This window comes from Clupea harengus, chromosome 4 (genome assembly GCF_900700415.2).
Source record: "Clupea harengus chromosome 4, Ch_v2.0.2, whole genome shotgun sequence".
Lineage (NCBI taxonomy): Eukaryota > Metazoa > Chordata > Actinopteri > Clupeiformes > Clupeidae > Clupea > Clupea harengus.
In genome coordinates, this window is record NC_045155.1 from 30,458,704 (window position 1) to 30,471,203 (window position 12,500).

Here is a 12,500-nt window from a genome sequence, read left to right on the forward strand (position 1 = left end):
TTAGCATATGATGATGTCTATAGTGAAACATCGCAATGGACAATGACATCGAGTGGGGGTGGGGGGTATAAACCATCGGGTGGGGTGGGGTGGAAGGGGTATAAACCCATCCTTCATTTTTGCACTCCCTGGCTGACACACCTTTAAATAGTGTTCTCAACTGGTGGGTCGCAGAGTGTCTGTGCTCCTTGACTTTTGTAGGAAATATGTGAACAGTAGCTTTCATTTTGAAAATGGAAAAAAAACACTCTTTGTGGTTCTCATGCCTCGATCACAAAGGGAAAAGAGAGCTCCCTCAGAAAGAGACAGAAAGTTCTGCGTGAGCGGCAGATGCATAGCCTATGAGAGTCTGAAGTGTGTGTGTGTGTGTGTGTGTGTGTGTGTGTGTGTGTGTGGGCAGTGGCAGATGCATAGCCTACTGTATGAGAGTCTGAAGTGTCAGCTGGAGTAGTGTTGTAATGTGAGCGGCGAGAGCCTCGACTGACCAGCTGTCTACAGGGATGCCACTGGTGGGCTAGTTTAATCTGTGTGTGTGTGTGTGTGTGTCTGTGTGTGTGTGTGTGTGTGTGTGTGTGTGTGTGTGTGTGTGTGTGTGTCTGTGTGTGTGTGTGTCTGTGTGTGTGTGTGTGTGTGTGTGTCTGTGTGTGTGTGTGTGTGTGTGTGTGTGTGTGTGTGTCTGTGTGTGTGTGTGTATGTGTGTGTGTGTGTGTGTCATGCTTTATTAAGACACCTACTGGTGGGCTAGTTTAATCTCTGTTAGAATTCATAAGTATGTTTGGAGGAAGGGGGGGTTAAGATGCTGGGCTCAACATCGTGATGACTGTCAGCCAATGACAATGGCAATGGCATCACCCATTGGCCCAAGGCTAGGAGATATTTTCAAGTAGTTATTTGGCAGATGCTTTAATCTAAAGCGACACTGAAAGTAGATTCACATGCGAGTAATCGATCAAGAAGAAAATATAAAAAGCCCCGACAAACCAGAGTTCCGTTCTGCCGTTCCACGGTTCCGTTTTGCCGTTCCACGGTTCAGTTTCGCCTTCCGGGGTTCCTTTTTGCTATTCCACAGTTCCGCTTTGCCGTACTTGAGTGCCAAGATGAAGATGAGAGGAGGGTCGAAAAGGTGGTGGAGAAGGAGGAAGTGTTTTCATTGTTAAGTCAAGTCCAGAAGACGCTGTTGAATAGTTGGGTTGAATAGTTTGGGAAGTTGCTGAATAGTTTGGGAAGTTGCTGAATAGTTTTTAAATAGTTGGGAAGTTGCTGAATAGTTGTTGAATAGTTTGGGAAGTTGCTGAATAGTTGTTGAATAGTTGTCGAATAGTTGCGGCACCCTTGACAGGAGTTAAAGACATACACTTACACCCTGAATGGTTTGATGAGTATGAAAAGGATGTGAATCATGTGCTATGGCCTTCACTGTCACCAGTTCTCAACCCTGTTGAACACCGGTGGGAGATTTTGGACTAATGTGTTAGACAGAGCTCTCCACCACCATCACTGAAACCCCAACTGAGGGAACACCTTTTGGAATAATGCTGTTCCATCCCTCCAGTAGAGTTCCAGAGGCTTGTAGAATCAATCCCATGGTGCATTGAAGCTGCCCTGGCGGCTTGTGGCGGTCCAACACTTTATTAAGACAACTTTCATTTGACACCCCTTTGTGTGACTGCTCAGTGTATCTGACCTGGTGTGTGTGTGTATGTGCAGGGGCGGACTGGGGGGGAAAAAGTGGCCCGGGAGTTACTGTCAGACCGGCCCACTCAATACACGGCGCGCGGCCCACTCAGTACACGGCGCGCTGCCCACTCAATATACGGCGCGTTGCCCATTCAATGCATCGCACGTGTCGACCAGTCAGTGGCCTACTTGGAAAAATACCCATACACTTAACATTATTTTGGATGATTACAAATAAATTACATCATTTATGTTTTTTTTTTAAATAACATTTGGATCCACCAATTTGCCTGGGTGGACACATGGAATAAAATTATACTGGCTATTGTAACACTCCAAGGTAGGTATAGTTTGCTAGATGAATAGGCTTAACTCTGGGCTAGTATCAGATGGTTATACGTATAACTACAGAACATTAAGGAATGAATATCCACACAATAAAGAAACTGGAATCAGAGGGTAGAATTAGTATGAACTATATTGTAGAAATGAACAGAATAGAACATACGATGGGGTGTGAACATCAGTGGTATCAGTAGTGTTGCATGCTGGGTGTGTGATTGTGTGTGTGTGTGTAGGGGTGTTGAAGGTGCATAACAAAACAATAAGTTAAGTAACAGAACCTAAACTAACTCTGCTGGCCCGGGTGCATTATAGTCACATGATAATAAAAAACAATATCAGTATACTCATGTGTTATTATGACCTCACTATCTAATCTAGATAACATATTAACATTGTTTATAATGTTAGTGTTGTGTGTAACACGGTGATCTTAGCATAACAAGCTAGCTGGTTACCTTATTTTACATAAGTTATTAGAAATTATAAGATTGCCCTCTTTACAACTACCACCATGGATAGCTTGTTCATCGATTGTAAACAAGTCACTACGGCTAACATGTTTAAATAGATCATCTCGATGATGACAACAGCGCCAGCTTGCTTATTTTACCAGATCATAGCGTCTCAATTTTGGACATTTGTCTACCTAACATTAGCTAGGCTAGTTGGTAGTGAACGTTACCTCATCTGTGAAAAGCAAGCTAACATTGGCCAAGTCAACGCCACAACTTACCTTGTATCACTGTCACTGTCACGCGAAATAACAGTCGTAAATGGCCCAGAGTTTTCTTAAATGCAATTCCTCAAAACTACCAGATGCCCCACGGGCTGCTCGTGTTAGAAGGGCTGACGGCACACGTCACTACGGTAGCGTGCCCTGGCGGGGGCGTGTATGCAAATCCAGATGCGTTTAATTTAAGAATCCTCATCCTCAATCCGCACAGCTGAGAACACTTCGGCTGTGTAAGAACCCATTTTCAGGTGTTCATTAATAAGGTGGAGATCGTTTCTTACGTTGAATTTCTAAAGTCCGTAAGAACACATTTCAGAAGACACTTCAGAACATTTTCGAAAAATAGGCACCATGAGTGTGAATACAGATCGTGAGGAGGAGTATAAATATCAGTCAGTGATTTCATTTTTATAGTTAATAGAGGAAATTATACGTGTTCTGAGTAGAATGGAAAATCGTTGAAGGTGCCGACGGTGTAAATTGGAAGGCCGGTTGGTGATGGAGGTAGGCCGGTATTTTGGACCATCCCAATCTCGTCGGCCCACCGGGGATTCCCCCGGTATCCCCGATGGCCAGTCCGCCCCTGTGTGTGTGTGTGTGTGGCAAATTTTGACTTATCTTTCTTTCAAAGCTGGAACCAACAAAGAGGGTCTCACCAATTTATACAGCAAGATGTGTCACTGAGAATGTCAGTGTAGGATGTGATCAGACTGCCTGTCAGCAGCTACTTAGAGGGATAATATAGCAGGGCTGCAGAGGTCCAGAGGCTGGTAGAATCAGTGCCATGGTGCATTGGAGCTGCTCTGGAGGCCTGGGGCGGCCCAACACTTTATTAAGACACCTAATGTTGGGCTTTCCTTTCATTTGTCACCTGTCTGTGTGTGTGTGTGTGTGTGTGTGTGTGTGTGTGTGTGTGTGTGTCCTGATGTGTGTGTGTGTGTGTGTGTGTGTGTGTGTGTGTGTGTGTGTGTGTGTGTGTGTCCTGATGTGTGTGTGTGTGTCCTGGTGTGTGTGTGTGTGTGTGTGTGTGTGTGTGTGTGTGTGTGTGATGCTTTATTAAGACACCTAATGTTAAGCTTTCCTTTAATTTGTCACCTGTCTGGACATACTGTGGCATTAGCGTCAGCTGGACATTCACACATCATACATCCTCCAAATCAGATTTACACAGAAAAGATGAGCGGATTAAAGCCATGTGCGACCCCTGGAGGAAGACCTGATGCACATATATGACCTCATTTCTGTGTGTGTGGGTGTGAATGACTGTGTTTGTGCATGGTTGTGTATCTGTGATCATGAGAGCATGGTTTATGTGTGACTTCAGTGTGTGTGTGTGTGTGTGTGTGTGTGTGTGTGTGTGTGTGTGTGTGTCTCACACGCCAGTTTCCAGGTGGCCTTCAGATAGCCCTCCCTGATGGTAAAGCCTCACCCCTGGCTAAAGCTGATTTGACTGCCGTGTGTGTGATTGTGATTGTGAGTGTGTGTGTGTGTGTGTGTGTGTGTGTGTGTGTGTGTACCGCTCTTAATGCCTGGGAAGGGAAGATTTGTCTTATGGCGTCTTATGTATTTATATGTTAATGCTTGTGTGTACTATTGTATGTTAACCCTGAACCTATTACCGTGACCATGCAGTGGACACTCAGTAACACACATTGCCAGTCTGCAGACCATAAAAACCGAACGAACGATCAATGGTGACACGACAGTAGCATCCACAATCTCTGCACAGAACACAACACGGTCATTTGAGAGAGATTAAGGGTTTCCCCTAAGGGCCCTTTCCGATGCACAACACTGCGTCACCTGCTATACAAAGGGCAGATTATCCATCGGCAGGATTCTCACTCTTACCACACAATGATGACTACATAGCATTAGGACTCGCTGCCTTTGTTTGTTTAGCTTAGTAGCTTTTATCCGGAGAGATTTACAGTGCACCATGGATTGCATGTGTGCAGTGCTCGTGCTTCTGAGGATTGAACCCGTGACCCCGGTGTCACAAATGCCCTCACCCTGCAAGTTTAGCTAAGGCTAAGGGTAACGCTAACGGCAATGCTAACAGGGACGCTAATGCTAACAGTAGGCTCTGCGCTAAGTCAAAGTCAAAGTCAAAGAGTTTATTGTCGCATACACCAAATTGCTTCAGCGCAGCGAAATTCTTAGGACTTGGCCAGCAACATCTACGCAGTAGACAGTAGACAGTAGATACAGATAACAAAGTAACATAGTAACAAAGTAACATACCAAAAATAACATTTAACACTATAACTCTATAACACTATAACATATAGCATATAACATATAACACTATAACATATAACATTAACAAGTAACAACAATTTAAAGTATAAGAAGAGCTAGCAGCAGTTTAAAGTGTGGAGAAGTGAGGAATATTAAATGAAGTTAAAAAGTAAGAATTGTGCAAATATATGTAGGAAGTGTGGTTGTATGAGTGGGGGAGCAGAAAGTAAATGGTGATGGCGACTGTTCAGTGGATCAAAGTTGCTGATTTAGGAGCCTTACTGCCTGGGGGAAAAAGCTGTTTGTAAGTCTGGTAGTCCGTGTTCGGATGCTCCGGTAGCGTCTACCAGACGGCAGCTATGTGAATATTTCATAGCCTGGGTGGCTGTGGTCCTATACAATGTTCCGTGCTTTTCTCAGGCATCTAGTGTTATAGATGCCTTGCACGGAGGGGAGATGGCTGCCGGTGATACGCTCCGCTGTCTTCACCATCCTCTGCAGGGCCTTGCCATCGGCAGCGGAGCAGCTACCATACCAGGCAGTGATGCAGCCTGAGAGGATGCTCTCAATGGTGCATCTATAGAAGTTTATTAGGGGTTTAGCAGACATGCCAAACTTCTTGAGTCTCCTCAAGAAGTATAGCCGCTTTTGGGCAGTTTTGACTGCCGCGCCTGCTTGCATGGACCAGGTAAGGTCATCCTTGATGTACACACCGAGGAATTTGAAGTTGAAGACTCTATCCACTGCAGCTCCCTCGATGTGTATGGGGTCGTGACCCTCCCTCTGCAGCTTCCTGAAATCTACGATCATCTCCTTGGTTTTGCAGACGTTGAGAGACAAGTTGTTGTCTTGGCACCATGCTACCAAGCCCCTTACCTCATCTCTATAGGCGGTCTCATCGTTGTTAGAGATGAGACCCAGGATGGTAGTGTCGTCTGCAAACTTCAGGATGATGTTAGAACTGTGTGTTGCCACACAGTCCTGTGTGTACAGGGAGTACAGGAGGGGACTGGGGGGCCCCGGTACTCAGGGTCAGTGAGGAGGAGGTGTGATTGCCCATTCTCACCTAAGCTCTAAGCTAACAGATATGGTTGGAGTTCTGACAGCAGTGATATGCGGTGAGGTCAGTGCCTGGGTAGGCAGTGTGCGTTCACAAATCCAAGAAGGCTAGAAGGATTTCCACAAGTAAAGGGGCTGGGGTGGGCAGGGGCGGAGATCCCATTTCATTGTAGGGGGGGACAATACATGGTCAAATTTCAGAGTGTAAATCCGGGGGGGGGACATGAAAAAATTGCTTTCACGAGAGCTAGCATAAACTGCTAAATACCTAATTCTCTTATCACATTTACAAACAGAAATTCGAAGTAATTTTAGAATTATCTAAACAGCATTAAATGTACTAACACGAAATATCTATTCACTGTCCAAAGTTCAAGAGAACTTGATGCTCAAAATAAGTTATAAAACAGCTCATCAGGGAATCGAACTAGCAACCTTTTGATTACAATACGACTTCTCTACCTCCTACGCCACTGTCACTCCATATTATAATACCAGCATAGTTCATGGACCGCAGAAAAAGATGACATTAATTTAACTTCAGATAATTTAACAAATCTGGAGAGGCACTGAGATGTAGACCTACGTTTATTAACTAGCATGAACCTGCCCTGACAGGACATTGTCCTAGACTGTCTAGCTAGCTATCTTAACTGTCTTAATTACCAGCATGCGTGTGTTATCGGCAAACGTTCACGTTGTCATGCCAATCCATTAATAAGCTTATGTATACTTGTGCATATCGATTGGAACTTCGTAAATGGAGTTTAGAAAAAAACATCTTCTTTACATGTTCTTACTGCGTTCGAGAATGAGGTAAATCTCTTTACATATCGTGTATCATAGCGGCAGCGACAGAGGACAGAGGAGGAAACAGTCTGACAATCTGACCGTGTAGGCTACTGGGCTGATTAACTGAAACACGGAGCTGCCGGTAGCCCTGCCCTTTGGAAACAGCATGTGAACCAAACCACTTTGAGGAATAGGGGGAACATGATTTTTCAACACTTAAAAAACACATTTTTTACGTCTATAATTAGCACCGCTTGTGTCGTCGTATTTTTATTTAAAAAAAAAAAATCAAAAAATCATTTTTTTTTTTTAGTTTTCAATGATTGTTGGGGGGGACAACTTTATGGTAGGGGGGGACACGTCCCCCCCGTCCCCCCCGGGATCTCCGCCTATGGGGGTGGGGGTGCAAAGGTATCACCTACGGGCATCACATTCTATGGGTATCACGTTTGTTACTACATACATTTGAAAGTAGACAGCTGAAAGGTTTCTGCCGATGGTTAGCCTTGATTAACTCTACCCTGCCTACCTTGACCACACGTCATTGGTTGAGAGCAATGTGTCCACCTCACTAAAATGATTCAGTTCATTATAAATGACACCATTCTGTTGTGGGATTTGTTAATCAATTGCTAATTGGTTTTCAAAGTACTCTTGATTTAACCAGCTTGGCTATTACCAGTTTGTGAACTGGGTTATGGCACAGAAAACTGCAGATTTGTTCAAATTCAGTGTACACACTGTAGACCCTGATGCCACATTGAGATGTACATTTACACACTGCTGTTCGTCAAAGCTGTCATCATCGTTCACTGTTGTTTTTCACATATCAGGCACTGAGGCAAAGAAATACGTTGAGAGGCCGTATGTTTCGTCTGGGTGGATGGTGAAACATAATGCAGGGGCATCTGACACACACACACAACTCACACACACAACTCACACACACAATTCACTTTGTACAGCGCACAGAACACAACTTCATGACCAAGGCCATCAGCTTAGCTAGGCAGGACCATTAGCAGTGCTGCGATTTATGGCATTTTAAGCCGTTTGAAGGGTTGATGGGGGTTATAAATGTCAGGCAAACTGTGTATGTATGGGACTAAAACCCAAATGGGTCTGAAGTGACGGCGTAGGAGTCGGAGTACGGTCATGTGACCATGTTTTAAAGGTTCACTGTGTGAAGTAATCTGTGGTAAACCATTTGAACTAGACACAGACAGTACAGAGTAAAGCTGTGTTGTCCTATCTCGCCCTCACACACACACACACACACACACACACACACACACACACACACACACACACACACACACACAAACACATGCACACACACTCACTCACTCACTCACACACACACACACACACACACAGATACACTCAACTATTCCACTTACTCATGCAGTAAAGCACACATGCACTAACAGTTTGGGAACTGCCATCAGGTACATTCAGTACCAATTAGTGTCATAAAACTTGAAACAGGTTTTGGTCACGCATATTGTGACGCCTGTCATAAGGCATGCAGTGTGCAGAGGTCTTTGTGTTTTGGGTATTTGAGCTGTAGTATGTGTGTGTATGCACGCATGTGTGTGTGTGTTTGTGATGCCTGAGCTATGATAATTAAGGACTATTGTGATTGTGGTGCGTCATATACGGTTAGCCATGCATTGATAGCATTCATTGATAGCACTGATAGCATTCTATTCCATTCTCAATTGCATCCTGCTCAACAGTGTTGGAACTTCTAAATACATGGACAGGCGACACTTGGCCAATACTTATAGACTGCTGTGATCACGGGGAATCGCGTTCGTTGGGCCATGCTTTGAGGTGTGATGGCATGTCAAACATGTCGTTATTGTGTCTGAGTATGGCCTGAGGTGACTGCAGAGATACGCCAGACACACAGGGTGACACACACACACACACACACACACGCACACGGGCACAGATTCCATTCCTGTGTGAGTGGGGAGAGAGAGAGAAGCGGGCATATCTCCAGCTCTTTTTCCACCTACGGGGTATGCATAGTACCCCAAGAAGCCGAGTGGAACAAACTCCAAAGGACACATGGGGAATTCCAGAGGGATCAGTGCCGTGTGTATGCGTGTGTGTGTGTGTGTGTGTGTGTGTGTGTGTGTGTGTGTGTGTATTAGTAAGAATGAAAGATAGAAAGAGAGAACAAAAAGATACAAGTAAGAATGCGGGGAAAAAGGAATATTTGTGTTTCTGTGTGTGTGTGTGTGTGTGTATGTGTGTGGGTGTGTTTGACAGTTCTGCATTGCTAATGTGAGTGTGTGTGTGTGTGTGTGTGTGGCTGTGTTTGACCAGTCCTGCATTGTTAATGTGTGTGTGTGTGTGTGCTTGTCAGGCTGCCTCTGACACACACTGCCAGTAACCGTTGAGGGCCGCCTCTCGCTGTGCGTCTGCTGCTTAACTCAGTTAGCGAATTAGCAGAGCAGAAAGTCATCCCAAATCAGCCCTCCCCAACTGCCCCGCCATACCCCCATCCCATCCCACCACAAACCAGCCGGCCCTCCAACTGCCCCCCCCTTCCATACCCCATACCACCCCCACCTCATTTAAGTCAACATGTGGCAGTTTCACCCCTAGTCTATGCATCACTGTCACTTTAACTCAATTCTGAAGCACTTAATCAAACACACACACATCTGGGTGTCCCACTTTGACAATAGATCAATTATGCATTCAGTGGTTTGCTGGTCACTAAATCAAAGAAACGTTAGTGTCACGGTAAGCATTATGAAGCTTTGGCGTTGATAATGTTCCCCACCACACATTATGCCGTATGGATTTGCCGTATGCAGCATCTGTGCCACAATGGGTTTGCATTACTTGCTTCGAAATGATGCTTTCTATAGCTAGATGCCCAAGTGAAACAGAGTGTAAGTGAATGGCAATAAAACCAGATTTCCTTTGACTTTTGGGCTGCTTGTGTGAGGTTGTGTCAATCTGATATTTTATTCAATGTGTGAAAAATATTCTTTGCTTTGACAGATAGGGATTACTCTCACCTGTTTTATTTACCTTTGCACTACTTGACACAGAAACTGTAACGCCACAGAATCTGCCATAGCCACCAGTCCGAGTCTGTTTGAACGGGAGAGGAACGAGTTAAAAGTTAGTCTGAACAGGGGAGTAACGAGTTAAAAGTTAGTTTGAACAGGGGAGTAACGAGTTAAAAGTTAGTCTGAACAGGGGAGTAACGAGTTAAAAGTTAGTCTAAACAGCAGAATAACGAGTTAAAAGTTAGTCTGAACAGGGGAGTAACGAGTTAAACATTAGTCTGAACAGGGGAGTAACGAGTTAAACGTTAGTCTGGACAGGGGAGTAATGAGTTAAAAGTTAGTCTAAACAGGGGAGAAATTAGTTAAAAGTTAGTCTGAATAGGGCAGTAACAAGTTAAAAGTTAGTTTGCACAGGGGAGTAACGAATTAAACGTTAGTCTGGACAGGGGAGAAATTAGTTAAAAGTTAGTCTGAACAGGGGAGTAACGAGTTAAAAGTTAGTTTGCACAGGGGAGTAACAAGTTAAAAGTTCATTTGAACTCTTATTTCGGCCATTGCCATGTCCACCCTCACAGAGCAACAACAATGTTCCCCCCTTCTGTCCTGTAGATATCTTTCATTCTTTCTCTCGCCCTCCCTCCCTGCCTCTCTTGCTCCATCACCCACTTCTCCTCTTTCACTCTCTCTCTCTTTCACTCTCTCTCTCTCTCTTTGTGTCACCACACCTCCTTTTCCTCTCTCCCTCTCTCTCTCTCTCCCTCTCTCTCTCTTGTCTGGCTGGCTGGCTGGCCTCTTCTGTGTGTTAATCCCATCTGTCTGACTAATGGGATCAGGTCTTTCATGTCCTGTTTCTACTCCGGCTGCTGGTGCTGCTGTGTGGCCAACACGGATAGAGACGTCAGCTTCTCCTCCCCTCTCTCCTCCTCTCTTCTTCCTCTCATTTCCACACACCTCCTCTCCTCTCCTCAACTCTCTTCTCCTCTGTTCCCTCCCTATCTTTCTTCTCACCTCATCTCCCCTCCCCATCTGTGCTCTCCTCTTCTCTCCTCATTCCCCTCTCTCTCTTCTCCCCCCTTTCTTTCTCTTATTCTCTCCTCCTCTCTCTCTTCTCCTCTTCTCCCCCCCTCTCCTCCTCTTCTCCCCCCTCCCCCTTCCTGCTTCAGTTTGTTTCTCCCTCTTCTCCTCTTCTCCCCCCCATCTCCCTCCTCTCTCCTCCTCACCCCAGTATTTCCCATCTCACTCCTTTTCCTCCACTGCTCTGCTCCCTCATAGTGATGCTCCGTCTCTCCTCTTCTCTGGACTTATGTCCTGTCCCCTTCTCTTCCCTCACTCTTTCTTGTTTTCTCTTCTTCCCTTACCTCTCCCCTCTTCTTCCCTGATCTCTCCTCTCATCTTTTATTCTCTCCTCTCCTCTCCTTTCCTTTCCTTTCCTCTCCTCATCTTCCCCTCTCTTGTTTTTTTTCCCTCCTCCTCCTCCTCCTCCTCTCCCTCCTTACTGGGAGGGCCCCAGCCCTGCCAAATGTGTCACTGGACTCAAACAAACTCGCTAACACTCTTGGCTGACACTGAAGCTGGCTTGCTAACTCTGACATTGGCTTAGCAGGAGGGGGGGGGGGGGGTATTCAACAGCGAGAAACAAAACCTGCCCCCATTCAACCCCCCTCTTAAATACCCTCTGTGTAGCTTCAAGAGGAATGCATTCTTTTTTTCTTCTCTCTTCTAAAGGAGTATTATTGCCTACTTGCCTCCCAGATTTGTTTATCCCTGAGCAGGCCATGTTGTACTGCCTTATCCAGAGCGGGGCAGTGAAGCGGAACGCCTGCTTGTCTGTAATTGAGAAAGACTCCGACCGAGCAGAGGGATTAAACAGAGAAAGACAACGACACACACTCTCCCGTGTAAACAAACACACTCTTTATGGAAGAGAGGCTCTAATACATACTTGTGTACAAAGACATACCTGAACACACACACTCAAACGCACACACACTCACACACACACAAACTGTCATCGCATACTCTCTCATACAAACACACACACACTTGCACACACCCATTTATCCACAGTCACACAGTCTCTCACACCAAAAACACTTGTGTACTCGTCTCTATCTCTCATACTCTTTGTCCCTTACGCACACACACACACACACACACACACACACACACACACACACACACACACACACACACACACACACACACACACACACACACACACACACACACACACACACACACACACACACACACACACACACACACACACACACACACACACACACACACACACACACACTCACGTCACACACACACACACACGTCACACACACATACGCATTAGGCCCCGCAGTGCTGAGCGGTTGTGTGTGTGTTTGTGTAAGGCTCATTCAGTGGCGATGAACAGGGCCACAATCCACATCATTCCTCTCAAGTGGGCAGAAGACTGCAGCTCTCAGAGCATCCGCCTGGGGTGACCCGGGCTCCGTGTGTGTGTGTGTGTGTGTGTGTGTGTGTGTGTGTGTGTGTGTGCGCCTGGAGTGACCCGGGCTCTGAGTGAGGGATTTAGAGTCACCACAGGAGACGGGAGACAAAGAGAGAGAAAGAGAAAGAGAGAG

At 45.6% G+C, this 12,500-nt stretch overlaps 1 protein-coding gene across 1 annotated transcript in view; it reads left to right on the forward strand.

Moving 5' to 3' along the window:
- prickle3 (prickle homolog 3) overlaps window positions 1-12,500 on the forward strand; it is a 58,444-nt gene that overhangs the window by 16,454 nt on the left and 29,490 nt on the right. The gene's annotated exons all lie outside the window — the stretch shown is intronic.